Here is an 18878-nt window from a genome sequence, read left to right on the forward strand (position 1 = left end):
CCTTGAGCTTGCCAATACCCACCCTTGGCTGGAATGGTACCATTCTCCTGGATTTAAGCTGAAACTTCAGAGTAGCTACAACAAGCCTGTGGTCAGTATTGAGGAACTGAACATCATCAAAGATTGGGGGTCCCGAAGGTTTTGCCCCAATACCCTCATCTGGTGAGCTGCTACATGAATTGAGAGTGCTGAGAGTGCTGTGAGATGTGGTGATACCATTTCTGACTTATTTCCAGTTGTTACTGGAATTCGTCAGAGGTGTGTACCTTCCCCATACTTTTCAGCACTTGTATGGAATGGATTCTGGGGAGCATGTTGGAGAGATCAAGCTGCAGTGCATCGTTTGGGAATGTCAAGATCTCTGACATTGATCTGACATTGTTCCACTGTGCCTCTAGGATGATGTGAGCCTGCCCTTCCTTATCCTTAAAAAGACAAGTTTCCATTGAACTGAATAAGGGCACTGAATTGGAGGGATCCTTTGTTATTCCATTTGAAGGCAGGACAAATGGTCCTTATGTTTGTAAGACAAAGGATCAGTTGAGAGAAGCCTACTCCACTTCCTTCTTACTTAAAAGATATGTCTGCTTCTCAGCAACCTGAACAGCCAAAGGTAGATGGGATTGTCAATCCAGATAGCTACAAAGGGGAACCTTCCCCTTGATGCCCAGAAAAGTCCATGACAGCATTGTTTTGACAGACAGCATCCATAAATTCAATTGTCATGGAGTCTCAATCCCTCAATCCCTTGATCAAGTGGGCCAAGAGCCACATGGTCCTTCTGCTAAAGTGTTACAAGATATGATAACGTAATTAAACCTGAGAGTCATTTGGTGTGTACAGCACTCCACTGATTCAACATTTACATGCACTAGTATCAGGAGCGGCCATATCTCACAATCTCGACTGGACAGCATCTATCTGTCTCACCGTTGGTGCACGAATGTCAGTGACTGTGGAATCAAATTTGCGCATGTCACAGATCAAAATCTGTCCTGGATAAATCTTTCTCTTGCTGAAACAAGGTGCAGTGTGGGTCTCTGGCACTTCGACATACCTTAGTTCAGGAAGAAGCTTTTCTTTCAGTATTTCCTAATTTTTGGCAAGCTTGGAGGAAAAGAAAAGGAAATTTCTGCTTGCTTGGACTCTGGTGGGATGTGGGAAAGGTACGGTTGAAATTGTTGTGCCAGGAATAGTCATATAGAATGAGTAAAACACTTCAGATAGAGATCAGGAGGCTAGAAGAGGAGCTGTTGCATCTTGAGCGAAACCTGACAACACTCACTCCTGCTGAATTACATTCTTATGAAGAAAAGAACACCCTAAAAGTGTGCAGCAGTATGAAGGCCCGAGGACCGTATGTGCGCTCACGGTTACAGTTACTTTTCAAAGAGGAATATTTCTTCCCTGAGCTACCTTAAAGCTTTGGAAAAGTGCAAAAGTTGATGGAAAACCATATGCAATGGACTGGCAGATGATGTCTCTTTACTCAATAATTGCAGAAGTGTTCCAGAACAAATTAAAGCTTTTTATGCTCAGCTGTACTCGGGGAAAAGTGTGGACGTGAATGCTTGCAGTACTTTGTGGAATAGCCTCCTTGTGGCTACCCCAGAGGATCAAGAACAACTAGAGGCTCTTTTGTCTCTGGGTGAATTGACAAATGCTCTGCAAAATCTGTCACTAGATAAGTCCCCTGGAATTGATGGATGAATGCTACAGTCTTGGCTTCGAGCAAATTTGGCTTTGATTCCTAAGGAGGGAACCTTGAGAGACATGAGAAATTATCACCCAAGTGTCTCTGCTATGCGTGGACTAGAAAATAACGTCAAAAATGTTGTCAAATTGTCTGGGACCTGTGTTGCCAAAATTAGTGTTCCCTGACCAGTCGTATGCTATCCCTGGCAGAACAATATATGACAACATTTCTCTGGTCAGGGACTTGATACACTTTGTGGACATGACTAAAACTCAAACTGGCTTCCTTTCTCTGGATCAGGAGAAAGCAATTGACCGAGTGAACCATGACGACCTCTTTGAGACCTTGTTATCCTTCGGGTTAGGGAGGAGATACGCAGGCATCCTTTGGACACTACACTTCTGCAAAGTGCCTCATTAAAGTTAATGGTTCCTTGATTGCACCTTTTCCTTTTGAGAATGGAAAAAGGCAACAATATCCCCTGACTGGCCAGCTCTATTCCCTGTGTATTGAGCCTTTCCTTTTCTCTGGTGCGTGCAGGAAAATTCCCATCATTCTTTCTGCTTATGCAGATTATGTTCTCGTGTTTGCAGGAAGTGCAAGAGACATGCAAACAGTTTATGACTATCAACAAATCTACTCAGCAGCATCATCTGCTAAAATAAATTGGAGGAAGAGTGCTTGACCCCTGGTTGGACCCATGCAGGTTGAAGAACTCCCTAAGTAGATGATAAATGGGGTTTCTGGGACTCCCATTCAAATGAATGGGGGGAAAGGGAAAAACTTTCTGACTCAAGCCCCAAAAGCCCAAAATAGGAGACTGATTTTCTCCCCACCGATCTCCTTCCCTCCCATACAAGCAAATGAAAAATTGAGACTATGAAAGATTGAGACTTACTGATTAAAGCACTTCTTCCCTTTTATATTTTCATTCCACTCAAAGCGAATCAACGAATATTTGCCCATGTTCTACTTTAGGGAATAACTTAATTTTCTTATAACATTCATTTCCATCGAGTATATTCACAAAGAATAAGTTGAAACTTGGTTCTTGGTATAGGTGTCTTTGTTGAGCAAAAATGAAATGATAAACTTCTCTTAATGCTCTTATTTGACCACCTCCTGAGCCACATATCATTTTGAGATTGTAGTAAATTGTTTTTCCATTGTTCAATTGTTAACCATCAAAGCTTTCAGTCCATTCAAGGATATTAAATTTTTTCTTTACATCCTCCAACTTATTTGTAATTAAATTATCTGCTTATTTGTTTTATCTACTTTTACTCTGGTTATTTCTTCAATAAGACTTATTTGATATTTCTCACATTATTTATGTTTTCCATTTAAATACCAAGGCTGGTTACATCTCCACTCTTTGGTTTGGTTATTGCTTGGTTCTATCATTTATAAATCAGTAAAAAGATGGTGATAGCCTGTTAAAATTCCCAACCCAATACCTTAACACATACTTATAATCATAAGGGAGACGATTGATTCCATTCTCTAAAATATATCTTTGATCATCAAAAGCTCCTAATGCTTTTTTATTTATCTCTTCTGTATATCATTGATGTTTATAACTTCTGATTCTATTCATTTTTCTGAAATCTTCCTTCTTAAAGGTTAAACAGTTGTAACAATGTTTAAAGTTTATTGTTTCCTTGATTATATTTTTCTTTATTCCCTTTAGCTTCTTATCACACCTTTCAATGTTATTATTATCAATATACGTAAAAGCATAAGACTTTGATCTCAATCCTATAAATTCACTTAAGACCTTCCTACCCAATTCATCTTTAAACTTACCAATAACCTTTTTATTCTTTGATGAAAACAACACATCACCTGACTAAAAATTACTTGTATCATATATATCAATATTATCAATCATATCCTCATATACATCACTTGTCTTAATTTCTAATATAAAACTATCTGTATCCATATATAACAATGACACATTATCCTTATACTTTGATTTTAAATTATTATAGGAATAGTCATATATTAATGATTTTGACAAGTCAAGAATTGATGTTCCTATATAAATAGGTTTATCCATTTCAATACTCTCTTTTTACACATGAATATAATAGCACAAAAGTTCTCTAAAAACACCTCCGCTCGCTCAAAACTTGGTCTATTTTTTAAGATACAAATCATGATATTCTCCAAGATTCTTTCTATTAAACTTCTCCCAAACCTTTTTAGCTTGTGTATAATCTCCATTGGAAATATTAGTTTTATTCAACTTGCGAAATAAACTTTCCCTTGAAGGAAGTTGTGTTTCTTTAAACTTCTCAAATGAATCCATGTAGTCATACGGATATATTCCCTTTTGCGATAAGAGATCAATCTCTTCTTGATTTGACAAATGTGATTTAAGATTCGGGAAGTTTTTAATATTTGATGCTAAGTCAGATAATGGACTTGCCATAAACTTGTATGTGTCAAGAAATCTGATATGGGTTATGGGGGATGTATGAATTGTTTTTGTCAATGAAATGTATTTTTGATCTGTGTTAGGAATGGCAGAAATATCTCCAGATGTCTTTGAAAGTTCATTGATAAATAGATGTGTGTCATAGTGAGCGTTGTTGTGAAGAAAGACAGGAATAAAGTTTGGGGACTTGTAATTAAGATAACAACGGGAATGAGCTGGACCTCTATTTTCCAGTAAGATGACAATGATACCTAACTTTAACCTCTCCCTCAATTTTATCCTCACAAATATGACAGATACTGTTCTTTCTAAATTCCTTTTTCTTTGCCTTTGTTAATTGCATTGGTTTATAGGTTTTAACCATTATTTTTCTTCGTCTTATACAGTCTTTTTCCAATCGTCTTACAAACTCCTCTGAGGCATCTTCTCCTCTATAAAGTTCTAACTTATTGTATTCATCACCAATAGATGATTTGATATAATAACAGAAACCACAAGGAGTATGTTTTTGATATTTATTTGTGTATGATTTATTTGGATTTGGAAAAACAGTATCTATCTTTTCAAGGATACTTTCAAAAGCAGCATATATCACAAACGGATGTTTTATAGATCTGTGAAAATCTTTGAATGATATGTTTGAACCTGCTTTTGGTAAATTGATTACGGTTGATTTATGATTACTGCAATATTTCAAAAGTTGATTTAATCGTTCTTTTGCATGAATGGAGTTGAGACATTTCTTAAAAGGATACGTTTTACATTTTCTCTTGTATAGTTGTGATTTGGTTAATCTTGATAAATTTTTGATGAAAGCATAATGTGAATTTTCTTTGAAGTAAAGTAGAGAAGGTCAATGTGTGTTTCATCATTTTTATCATTGTTTGAAATTTTTAATATCTGAACTTTGTTTGTATCCGTTAATCCATATGTCAATTATCTGTGTTCAGGTCTGTATAACAGATAGATTATTCATTTTCTAAAATTTAGGAATATCTTTCAATGACATTGGAAACCTTAAATCTTTAACATTTAATGTATTCTCATATTTCTTATAATGTTCAACCCTTTCAGGTTTCTATTGTGGAGGATGTAAGTGAGCAAGAACAGACCATAGAAAACATTTATTATCTTTGTTTTGAATATTAACAACCGCTTTCTTAAGTTTTATCTCTTTTGGTAAATCAAGATAAGAAGAAGCTTGAAGAGGATCTGATTTTAATATGTGTACATCTAAAAAGATTATTTTTGTAATAGCAAATCCACCACCTACTACAGTGTTATCAACATCTTGTTTTTGTCTCTGGAGTTCATCGTAAACGTCACATCTTACAAAATCTTGAAATGATGAGATAAAGTGAGGATTTGTTCTCATATCGGGAGTAGTTTCATTGCCTTCTCTTACCATATTCAATTTTACTCCCATATAAAACTTTAAAGTTTTCATTTCACTTAATGTATTTTTAATTATAGGTTCAACAAGTCTGGAGACGGCGATGGTTCACGAGCAATGTACACGGTTCGCCTTTTTTATTTTTTGACATTCGAGGGGACGCCACGGGCAAACTGGTGGGAATAAGGAAAGACGTAAATGATGAAAGTTGTAGTACTCGAAGAGCACTACTTGCATACCAACTTTCATTCGAAACAGTTGAAAACCCTCGGAGCTCGATGCCCAATTTATTGATTTTTTTTGACATTTTCTAAGTTTGTGACCTTGTGACCATGTGACCTTGACCTTGGGATGAAAATGAAAAATCGAGCTCTGTGGGGCTATGCAGGTGCCATTGGGCTAACCAAACACCGAAACCCCTGTCAGATTCGACAAACCCCCTCGGAGAAGATGTAACTTGAAACCGGCTATCCCCTAAAAACACATGTTTTTGAGGCGTGGCTCCGCCCATAATGGGCGCAGCATGCCCATTCTCTGAAAAACACAACTAGATCATGATACAAACCTCGCACCCTAATTTTATCAAGATCGGATCAAAACCCACGGAGCTATGCTCGGGACAGACAGACACACACCATAACGAACATAGTGGTCACTTACTGACTCGTGAACCAATACTTTGTTTTACCACATCAACAGCTTCCATGATTGAAGATGGTCCAGGGTCTTGAAAGCGAAACAATCTTATTTTTATATGTCCTTGAAATGCCCCATCAGTGTTTTCAATGGAGAATTTAGTGGCACCCTCCCTTTCTTCATTGCTCTTGTGTTTGCGTGATTGAAGGTGTTTATTATAAAAAAAATTAAGAATATCATTATCACATCTATCACAATGTTTTATTTCTTGGTCAAGTGGAGATATTTGTCCAAAAAGATTGAATGTGTGTTTGTTGGTTTGAAGGTGTTTTTTATAACATTTATATTCATGATTACAAACATCGCAGTACGTTGTATTCACCATATTTCTATAACAAAACTTTGCTTAAAATAAAATTTTCTTGATGAAAATGTTGTTCAATTTATAGGTGAATCTGTACTTAAAACCATTTTATCTCCAACTTTTTTCACTTCATAAATACAATGCATCAAGACACAAAAGACAAGTTTCATTCATTCTCTTCATTTGTCAAAGATACTGAGAAATATGTCGAGGTTGTACAATTGAATAAAGATAAGTATAACAACTATTGGATAAAAACAATTATGGTGAATAATATGAGTTCTTCAATTTCCTTCAGTGGAAGGGCTTTTAGTATATCTGGAAGAACATCAATTAAAGTAGCTCAAACAAAAGTTTCTCCTCTCCTTCTGGCAATATATTCAAAACTAGGAAAAGCATAGAAACAAGAAAAAGTATCAAAAAAGAAAAACCTTATGGATGAAACTTTAGAGAGAAAAGATAAGACCATCTGTAATATGCAAGGATAAATTTGTACTTTTTTCAACAACCCTAAAGATGTAAATCCTGATGAAATAAAGGATGTTAATATATCAGGTGAAATGACATTTCGTTCAGTCGTAGTTAAGGATCATTTTAAAATTACCGTTAATATAAAAAGTTTAGTAGTTGAATATGTTAATGAAAAAAAGTATATAGATATCGATGGTCATGTTTTTTTTCTACGAATTAAATATGCGTCATTATTCAACTGAAGATTTTGAAGATTATGAGAGTGATGATAGTATCTCTGTTGGAACAGAAGACAGTTATGATACCGAGAGTTTGTGTTCAAATGATAGTTATGAAAGTAGTTTTATCGATGGTTTTGAAAGCACCAATGAAAGTACTGTACAAAGATGATACCGAAGATGAATTTTATTTGAAGTAAAGTTTTACTTGATTAATATGAATAGTTTACTAGATTTTTGAGCCTCTTGAATTTCCTGATTCTCCACGTGACAAATTTGAGAATTGTCCTGCGTGTGAAAGACGGGGAATAAACATAGTCAAAAGCCGATAAACAATGTATGTTCTGTGATTATCTTCTAATTAATGATAATAAAAAATATAAAAAGGAATATAATTCTTTGAGATTTACACCAAAAATGAATTACTTTACAAGATTGATTCGAGAAATGAATGTAAAGTATGACTGTGATAATACACCTTTTCTTTCAAGAGAAGAGACTGAACAAATGATGACCATGTTTCGTGGATTGATGATTTCTCTGATTAACGATTGTCATTTTCAGGGAAATATCAACACAAGATATTGTATAAATAAAATAATGCATTATCTTGAAATTAAACCTGAACTTCGGATAAAACAGAGTTTCCAAAAAAGCCAACAAAAAAAATTAAATAACCTGTTTTCCAAATATATAAATGAATGATATTTTCCCCATTTAGGAAAATAAGATAAAATTTAACAACCATAAAAATCTTCCAAATTCATTGAGATCTCATAGTTGGTTCAAGCGGTGTGGAAAAACCTGCTTACTTTTAAAGATGCTCCTTACTCCCAAAGTTTTGGATTATGATAATTTAATAATTTTCACAAAGTCGAGTTTTCAACCTGAGTATCAACGACTCTCACAAGGTTTTAATGCTGGCCTTCAAAAAGAAGATATAATTAGTTTGTTTAAACTTCAAAACAAACAAAAAGATGACAACATTGAAGATATTGTTACAGGCCGGGGGGGGGGGGGGGGTCGTCCGCCAACCGACCAATCTGAACGGAGCTGCAAGTCGAGTCGGCCCGACCGATCGCCCGGAATATAGATCGCCGCCCGGATAACTCCGAGTCGACCGGTCCTTGTACAAGAACCGAAATGCGCCAATCGGCAGAACACGTGGGGTAGGGTCGATTGCCAATCTTCAATGTACCTAAATACCCACGTGATCCAACTACCGGGGTATTCCACCCTCGACGGAACTCGTACGGAACAAACCGCCGAGGCGAGCCTGTCCCGTGCGTGATTCCGAGCGGCGTAATCACCGAGAACCGTCGGTCCAAATGTCCCCCTATTACGGCAAACCAATGGCTTTCTAACTCCCAACACACGAAATGTTCAGTCAATGAGGGAATGGACGCAACGAGCAGGTTTACATTCACACAAGGACATTTATTATAATGAAACACGTATGCAATTAAATAAGGCAAAACACGTACGCAATTAAATAAGTAACAAAAGCACGACAAAAGAACTACAACCGTCTTCTTATTATGTACAGTCATTTACACTTAACAGCAGTTCCTACTTATTAGACAGGCCCACGGACACACGTATGCACACATACACACACACACAAGAAATGGTGGCTGATGTCTTTCATCACGAGCTCCAGCTCGGAGGACAGGTGAGCTGAAACTCAGAGCTTGACTCGAACCTTTCCACCTCGTGTGGTCTTCAACTTGTCCGGACCCAGGCTCCAGCGAGAGCGAGCTGGATCTAATCGCCGCGATCCTTCCCAAACTCCTGCGAATCCTCCCGCGCTTCTCAACACATGCCGGTGAGACGAGGCACTGATCCTTCCTGTCGATCGTCGCTTCCCCGAGGATCCAACTCCAAGAAGAGGCCGATGCGTCGCACCAAGCCGGGAAACAAAATGGAAAACGAAAAGCTCCGCGAACCAAGAGGAAGAGGAAGAAGAGGAAGAAGCCTCCACTCGCAGCTCGAGCCGAACAACCGGCTCAAGTTCCTTCCAATACAAAGCAGCAGCCGAAGCTCACTGGGCCAGCTGAAACAAAAAGCTTCCGAAGGCCTCAAGCCAAGCAAGCCAAGCAAGCCAAGCAGGACCCGACGGCTGAACGACTGCTCTCTCCGAAGCAAAAAAACTTACTCCTCCCACGGGACTCAGCACACGAACTCTGCACATGGGACTCAGAACGGGACTCTTCACGAACTCTGCCACGGGACTCCCACGAACTCTTTACACGGGACTTTCACGAACTCAGCCCACGAACTCAGCCCTACCACGGGACTCCCACGCGAACAAAGAAAAGATGTCCTCTTTATCCTTTGCACCCCTCCCCCGCACCTGGCGTGACTCATGCCCTCGTGATCCACCCCCCGCTCAACCACGGGTGGGAGGGAGTTGTTGACGTCACCGCAGGGTTCTTCTTCCTCTTCGCAGAAGAGGGGGAGGGACGTCTCCATTGTTCGCTCCCTAACTATTAAATCGATCTGCAGCGCATCTAATCAATTTCAAAACATTTAAACAATGGAAGGTGAGCTATCTCGGGAAGATGCACTTATTGACATAGCTGACTAAGCGAACCTGTATGTTGTGTGCAAATGAATTCCAAATTCGGAACAATATAATAACTATTTTGTGATACACAGAGAAGAAACAAAATGTGATACAAAAAAAAGAAATCAAAACCGATAACTTGTATTCTTCGTGATAATACGAATGATATACCTTCTCCCCAAGATTTAGATAAACCAAAAAAGAACCTCGTTATCTTTGATGATTGTGTTAATGAGAGAAACCAAACGGTAATGGACAGCTACTGCACAAGAGGGAGACATTCTTCTTGTAATTGTATTTATCTTAGTCAATCATTCTTTCAACTCCCTCGTCGCTCAATAAGAAACAATGCTCATAATTTCATTTTATTCAAGTTAAATTCAAAAGATATAAACACTTCTTGGAAAGACAATTGTTCTACATTTTGTAGTAAAAAGGAATTTGGGGATTATATGAAGCAGACAACTGAAAAATATTAATATATTGTTGTGAAACAAGATGAGTTATTAAAAGATATATTTTTTATTTTATAAACAATTACATATATAAATGACAACTATTATTATAAATCTTGGGGGTAAATCTGCTTCTGGAAAAAACTTTCATAAATCAAGGTTCCTGTATAGTACAAATGAGAATATTGTGAATTTGCGTAAAAAGCACCATGTAGTTTGTATTGTATCAACAACAACTGGAGCAATAAGACCTGGAGAGTAAATTTTAGGATACCATATGCAGAGTAAATTTTCAGATAACCGCCTAAGATAATCGCATGATTTCTTTTAATGGAGAAATTATATCCATCAGAATTTACATATATGAAGTTTTCCAAGAAAATATATACGATGGTTATTGTGAGGAAACGATATAATACGATTATATAAAATGTGATATAATACGATGTGATATACGATTATATAAAATAATTACAGGGGATGGGATGTTCCTTTTCCCATACTACAAGGGTGAAGGTATGTATCTTGCTCGAGGATACTATAAACTTAAGAGACAAAGGGGTGTCGGACATCGATTTACAAAAAAAGGAGATGGGATAATTGATACTCTAATGGGTATGGGTTCAACTATTCTTAAACAAAAAGACCGAATTGGTTCAACTGTTTCTGCTTTGGAAAATGTAGCGGGTGCTATAAAGAGTATAAAAGACGCCCAAAAGGAATCTCATAAATTGCAAGCAATAAAATAAATTAACAAAGGCAAAACTCGGTTGTCTCCCCAAGAATGACAGAACATAATTCAAATACTTGGGTCCGGGTTTCAAAAGTTTTCACATCTTTTTTCCGAAATAAATATAAGTATGGAGGCAATTGATAGTATCTATGATTTGGATGATACCATTGTCATCTCAAACTCCACTAAAAAAGACTACTTCAAGGTAAATGCAATAACTGGAACAGACTGGAATGCAAATGGAACAAAAAGTTTTGAAATAAATAATCAACAAACTTATTTGAATCCATCCGAAAGTTTCTTGTTGTGTAAATTTACATTCACTAAGGCTGAGAATAACACAAACGCTAAAGTCGTAAATGATTTCTTCTGGAAAATGTTTGATAGTGTTCGTTTGTACATTGGAACACAAGACGTTGAAGCGGTTGATTATGTCTCTGCTACATCTGAAATGATGAAATTTACACGATATTCATTTAGTGATAGAATGGGAAAGGGATCTGTCGAAGGTTTTATTCCTGATATGGCAACGGGAACAAACACAGACCCTGGATATAGTCAAAGGAAAATAATGTACAATGATGATACGAAAGCAGGTAATAGTTTTACTGTGGCAGTTCCTCTTAAAGGTATATTTGGATTTTGTGATCATGATAAAGTTCTGTATGGTCTTAAAATTAGATTTCAACTGCAAAGGAATGATTATGAAAATAGATTGGTTTTTTGTGTGGCTAATGCTTTTGCTGATCAGAATAAATTTCTAATTGATAAAATTAGTTGGTATATTAGTGAATATACTCCTAATCTTAAAACAGAAGAGATGTTGAATTGAAGACTTAACTCAAAGAAACCACTCAATGTATCATACCTTAAAAGAAGATGCCAACATGTTAAACTGAACCAAACCACTTACACATGGAATTTTGGTGTTCTGAAAGGAAAGCCACGATATCTGTGGCTCCTTTAAAAAAAACAACCAGATGGTGATACTGCTACTGATAAGAATAATGCATTGAGTGATAATGCTGAGGTGAAACAACTTCGCGTTTCTCTCGATGGAACATTTTATCCACGAGATAGATTGGAAATTAATTGGGAGAAAAATGATTATGCTGAACTTCACAAGTCTTACCAAAAAGTGTGTGAAAGCAATGGAAATACAGAACCCATTTTGGATATGACAGCATTTAAAAGTCTGTATACAATCTCTATGATTGACCTGAGTGCTCAAAAGTAAACTATAAAGTCTAATCGAGTGGATACTTCCCCATACATTGAAAGAGAAGAGAGTGAAGAAGTTGATACATATTGTTTGCTTTTGGAAGAAACAGAATTGCAGATTAATACAGATAATGGTGTTATGATTAGTCTCACATAATTTTTTTGATAAGTAAATGAGTAGTAAAGTGCCAACTGGGGTATATGTTAATCAAATCAATCTTCATAAACTATCATCTTGTATTCAAAATCAAAAGCCTTGTATGATTAACATTAATACAATTCAGAGAAAAGGAGCAGTAAGAATTGCTGTTGTGCTCACAAGAGAACAGGTGAAAATCTTGAACGATACTGGCTCACTTAAAATTAAAATGTCAAAACCAATGTTGAAGAAATATTCAATAAGAGAGACGAGTGGAGGATTTCTCCCATTTCTAATCCTTTATTTGCTGGTTTAAGTGCGGCTGGAGCATTGACGGATGGTATTTCAGCAGCGGTGAAAACTGCCAACGAAAGGAAGGCTTAACTCCGAACTTAACTTAACTTAACTTAACTTAACTCCACTTAACGAAAGGAAGGCTCAAAAAGAATTGGAAAGACAACAAATAGTTGGAGAAACAAATTAGTGGAAGTGGTGTAATTGTAGATTTTGCTGAAAAACTTGAAAGTCTGTCTGATAAAGTGAGATTGTTAGTTGGCGATATGCTTACTTCTATCGCACAAGCAGGTGTAAAATTAACTACAAGTCTGAAGACGACAATGGTTCACGAGCGGTATTTGATGACGTAGATTGTTTTAGACGTCAAGGATGAGACAGTCATAATTTTTGACCAAGTTATAAAAATGATCAACATGATTTGGTACAGGTGACAGGTTATTAGCTGCAAAATGTCGAAAACCCGGTTGCGTTCAACAACTTTCAAAATTTGACCTTTGCATAACCTTTAAAGGTCACAAAACAATGTTGTGGACAATAAAATAAGGAAACAGGATACGTGCTATAGCTTATTGGAGGTAGTTCGTCGAAGAGGGTCGAAAACCTGGTTCGATTCCCACAACTTTGAAAATTTGATCTTTGTGGCCTTTAAAGGTCAAAGGTCAAGGATTATGACCTTTGGTGCAAAACTTCCTCTGGAACATGCATTCCAGGAACAATATAACGTCATATAGGCTATATGACATTTTGCACTCCTCGGATTATCCATACTTTGATGAAACCAGCGTAAAAACAAACTTGAAGGGGACACCACGGGCAAGGTCTTCGAGATAGAGCAAAATGGTTTCAAGACTTTAGGTGGGGAATGACCTCAGTATTATGCATAAAAAATATTGTCATCCCAGCTCTCAAAGTTTGGGTGGTCGTGTGATTTTTTTATGTCAAAATTCGCAATTTTCTAAGTTTTTGACCTTGGGACGAAAATGAAAAAATCGAAAAACACCAAGCCGATAGAGAAATGTTATATAATTTGTCTCTGATACAAAATCCAACCTTGAGAGAAAAAGTTGATTGGTTCATCGTGAAGAAGATGATCAGTGCTAAATTGAAACTTGGGCTTGGAAATTCAAAAAACTTATCGGCTCTAATGATGTCATTAAGATTTAAGAGCAATTAGCTGATTAATTACGTAAAACAATAATCACAAATTTTCATAGAAGGAAGGTTTATTCCAAGGAAGTTGATTATATCTGGTCCGCTGATTTAATCGAACTCAATAATGATAAGGGGTACAAGTATGCTTTAACCGTTATTGATTTGAGGAGTAGATATGCGTAGGTTGTTCCTTTGAAAAGCAACACAGGTAATACTCTTATGTTAGCTTTCCAACAGATATTCAATAAAAGTAAGAGAAAACCTCAAAATTGTGGACTGATGAGGGTACAGAGTTCTACAACAAAACATTTATGAATTTTCTTGAAAATAACAACATTCCATTATACAGCATCTTTAATGAAGGAAAAGTGGTTGTTATTGAGCGTTTTAATCACACTTTAAAAGAGAGACTATGTAAAAAATTCACTCAACTTGGTTCTCAACAATGGTTATCTTTAATTCAGAACATTGTAGATAAGTACAAAGACACGATTCACACCTCAATGAAAACTAAGCCATCAGAAACATTTACAAAATTAGAATATGAAAAAGAGATTTATGTCAGAAAGCCTAAGTTCAAAGTTGGTGATATAGTAAGAATATCCAGGTGGAAATCTCATTTTGAAAAAGGTTACACCAAGCGATGGACAAATGAACTTTTTTAAATTGTTGATGTCATCGGTACAGTTCCTTGGACTTACAAATTATGTGATTTAAAGAGGGAAGAGATTTTAGGTTCATTTTATTCACAGGAATTACAAAAGACAAAGGTAAATTGAAAAAAAAAAATTTGGACTCTGCCCCTTTTTTACTCCGTCCACACAAGCCACATCCACACAAGCCCCACCCACATAAGCCACATCCACGCAAACCCCACTCACAAAAGCCACATCCACACAAGCCCCACTCACAAAAGCCACATCCACACAAGCCCCACTCACATAAGCCACATCCACGCAAACCCCACCCACATAAGCCACATCCACCTCCATCATATCCACATAATTAGTGATTAGTTTATTAGTTCCCACACACAACATGTTTATTTAATTTAAAAAAAATTCTCCACCCACACAAGCCCCACCCACGCAAGGCCCACCCACCTACGCAAGGCCCACCCACCCACGCAAGGCCCCCCCACCCACACAAGCCGCATCGACCCACACAAGCCCCACCCCCCCACATAAGCCCCACCCACCCACACAAGCCACATCCACACAAGCCCCACCCACCCACACAAGCCCCACCCACATAAGCCCCACCCACCCACACAAGCTCCACCCACACAAGCCCCACCCACCTGTGCGCCCCCACCTTTGACCCACCACCCTCCTCATCCCATCCCCCACCCTTCCACACACACACACGGGGAGGGAAGAGGGATGAGGGGGTGGTGGGTCGTCGGGGGAGCGCAACTACCCCCCCCCAACCCCAACCCTCCCCCAACCCTCCCCCCTTTACATCTTCTTTATTCTTTTTTTGTAATTCAAAATCAGATAATTATACGGAAAGCATTTATAATTAAACAAAAGTAATCACATTGAACAAAATCTTTTTTCACAGCATTCTGATGGTTTGTTTTGGTTTTGAAACTCGATCAACATATTCTGTTCAAAACAAAGAGTGAAGAACAATGAGGGTATATAAAGATGATTATATTGTGATATTAATAAAATAATAAATATAACATTTACCTCCAGAAGATCGTGTCATGTCAGATTCCTCCAGAAGATTAAGTTGTGTGTTTGGTTCATCCAGACAGGTGCTTAAACTGAAAAATAAAATAAGAAAATAATAATGAGTCAAAGACATACACACACACGGATAATTTCTCACCTTTGACTCGACTCATTCAAGGTTCCAGGACGTGAGAGAATTTCTTGCCAGCCAAGAAAAAATGCCATTCAATTCTTTTCAAACCAAATGAATGTCTTCAAGGAAGTCATTCATTTTTATCCACTTGTCGTGTAATTCAAATAACTTATTTTCAAGATCTGTTAACAACGATGTTCTTATTGGGGACAACTGTTAGAAAAAGACATGCAATAATTATTGGTTGTATAGTGATTTAATTCTGTATAAAACAATAAATAATGAATGGGCTCAAGGATCTCAACTCTCATCTTGTGAAAACGATTGATCTGCAAGGTTGTAGTAATAATCTGAATGCTCCATATTCGAAATAAAACATATGAAGCCGGAGCATACGAAGCAATAAATAGCCTCCTGTTGATGACGTAATGGGAGATTGCACAACAATTGGTTTTTCAGGGTGTGTCCCACATAGGAAATGATTTCGGATTTTTTTTTTGGCTTGGTTCGGGCGAGGCAGCTTTGGCTGACTCGAGGCTGACTCATTTTAACACGAAAATGAAACAGCTTGCTTTGAATGATTTTGATAAAACCTACGTTTAAAAGCTGTTTTTAGCTAAACTTTGTTCTGTTTGTGTTCTGATGATTTAAGATATAACTATGAGAGACATTGGCACAGAATACTTCCTCATTTTCACAGCACGACTGTGCTCTTAAAAGCACTTCCCCATTTTACAAAACTGAAGGAGGGATAGCCCTTTCTTTCTTACTTGAAGAGATAAAGTGAATATACTCGATGGAAATGAATGTTATAAGAAAATTAAGCTATTCCCTAAAGTAGAACATGAACAAATATTCGTTGGTTCGCTCTTTGAGTGGAATGAAAATATAAAAGGACTGTGATTATGTTGGGGGGAGAAGTGCTTTAATCAGTAAGTCTCAATCTTTCATAGTCTGAATTTTACATTTGCTTGTATGGGAAGGAAGGGGATAGGTGGGGATAAAATCAGTCTCAATTTTACATTTGCTTGTATGGGAGGGAAGGGGATAGGTGGGGAGAAAATCAGTCTCAATTTTACATTTGCTTGTATGGGAGGGAAGGGGATAGGTGGAGAGAAAATCTGTCTCAATTTTACATTTCCTTGTATGGGAGGGAAGGGGATTGGTGGGGAGAAAATCAGTCTCCTATTTTGGGCTTTTGGGGCTTGAGTCAGAAAGTTTTTCCCTTTTTCCCCATTCATTTAAATGGGAGTCCCAGAAACCCCATTTATCATCTACTTCCCTACGCTGTTTCAGCAATTGACATGGAGTCACAATGAACTTCGTTATTTGGGGTCTATTTGTCCATTTCTCGTAAATGCTCATCAATGCACAACTGGAGCACTTTAGAGGAAAAAAAATACAGGTTAAGCTGAGAGACTGGAGTGGACTATTAAAAATGCTGTCGTTATATGGAAGAGCTCTTTTACTGAAACAATTTGTTCTTCCAAAGCTGTTGTTCAACCTTTCTTGCATAAGTATTCCAGATGAGTTTCTAGATAAAATGCAAAGGAAGTCATTGGACTGTTTTTGGAATGGGAAGCATTGGGTATCCCTCAAAATTCTGAGCATGCCTCTTGATGAAGGTGGATAGGGTTTTCCCTGCCTTGGTAGCCACTTTTACACCTTCAGGCTATAGACCATTCAGCGATACTTTTTAAACGAACCCAATACCACAATGGTGCATGCTGGCATCACACTTTTTCAGTAAAGTGCTTGATCTAGGCTAGGGTATAAAAGGCAAACATTCACTATCACCTCCCAAAACTTCACCAGTGACCCATTGCCTTCTTTCCATCAGGAAATGCTGAATGCCTGGTGTGCAATTGATATATGACCAGAGCAAATGGACCTCATCTAGGGAAAGACCTGCTGGAAGAACCTCTTTTCTTGAACCCACTTCCACAAGCCCCAATGCTAGCTTCCCTCACTATAAGTGGAAAGCTCTTGGGTAAAGGTATATCCACAGTGGGAATTCTCCTAAAGGATGGGAAGAATGGAGTTCTCTCACATGAGAAACTCACACCAAAGATAGACCTGCAGTCGATCAGAGTTCCCTTTAGGATACTCAAAGAGGTTAAAAACTCATTTCCTCCTGATTGTCTAGCTTACCTGGAGAATCCTTGTGAATGTGGGGAAGCTTTGCAAGTTCACCCCCCCCCCCACCCCTACTTCCGTGGCTTTTATGATGAAGCTGTGTGGACGCAATCCCTTCCAAGCACCACCTGCACATAATATGAGCAAGGCCCCTGGCATAGCTGAGATGTCCTTCAGTGAATCAACAACGAAATAAATATATGCATGAGTAATCCACTCACTCCATTTTGTTGAGTTCGCAAATCGGATGGAAACTCCCTGACGTGAAGTTCCTTTGCCTCCATTGCTGACCCATCCAAGTTTGGAATCTCTTTATCTCTACCCAAAACCAAGAGTGGTGGGGGACCTGAGTTGGAGATTGCTTAATGGGACACTAAGTACTGGTGTTCTGCTTCAACATTTCACAAATTTCCCCCATGGATGTTGTTTCTACTTGCCCACAGAAGCAATCTTTCACATATACCTGCAGTGCCCAAGTCTTCAACCAATTTTTTTGCTGGTGAAAAACCTGCTCTTACGTTTTTGGCTTAATTTTTCCCCAACACACCTTATTTTCAGTCACCCGGTGAAGAAAACGAGTCGATCACAGGATCAACTGGTTAAACTTTATTTTGGCCTGTGCAATACTTGAAATGTATAAAACTACAAAGGCAAAGATTGGAAGCAATGTATTGCAGTATAGTTTTGCATGCCTGAGAACGTTATTACATTCATGAATCACTACGGAGTTTAAGGTGGCACAATATTCCAGAACTATCGGGAATTTTAAATAAGTTTGGACAATAAATAATGCATTTTGTAGTATTTCCCCACAAGGCTCTTTACTTTTACTTGTCTGATTATCATTATTTTTTAATACTTCATTGTAAATAATTTATGTAAATACTGTACATGAGTAAACATTTCAAAAAATATTGTTTTTTTTTTCTCCTTCACTCCTTATCTGTCTTGGTAGTGCTGTTCTCTTTAAAATGCTCTCCCTTATCTATTGCAGTTCCAACCACGGACTTGCAGAGATGAGAAAGCTGAGTGACATTAACAGGAAACTTATGTCTGCCTGAGCTTTCCTGCACCCTGAGTGCAAACCTCTAAAGGTAAGCCTTTCCAACAAAAGCACTACTACACTACTGCTACGACTGAGACTAC

General features: G+C 37.7%; 1 long non-coding RNA gene across 2 annotated transcripts in view; it reads left to right on the top strand.

The window, feature by feature from the left end:
- LOC147028636 (uncharacterized) overlaps positions 1-18878 on the top strand; it is a 48112-nt gene that overhangs the window by 28540 nt on the left and 694 nt on the right. For both annotated transcript variants that reach the window (XR_015057650.1, XR_015057651.1), the window contains one exon: positions 18727-18826. This is a non-coding gene — a long non-coding RNA (uncharacterized LOC147028636). The remainder of the gene's footprint in view (positions 1-18726; positions 18827-18878) is intronic.

The sequence above is a fragment of the Eptatretus burgeri genome, chromosome 4, assembly GCF_056783735.1.
Source record: "Eptatretus burgeri isolate ZD-2024b chromosome 4, Ebu_testis_v1, whole genome shotgun sequence".
Lineage (NCBI taxonomy): Eukaryota > Metazoa > Chordata > Myxini > Myxiniformes > Myxinidae > Eptatretus > Eptatretus burgeri.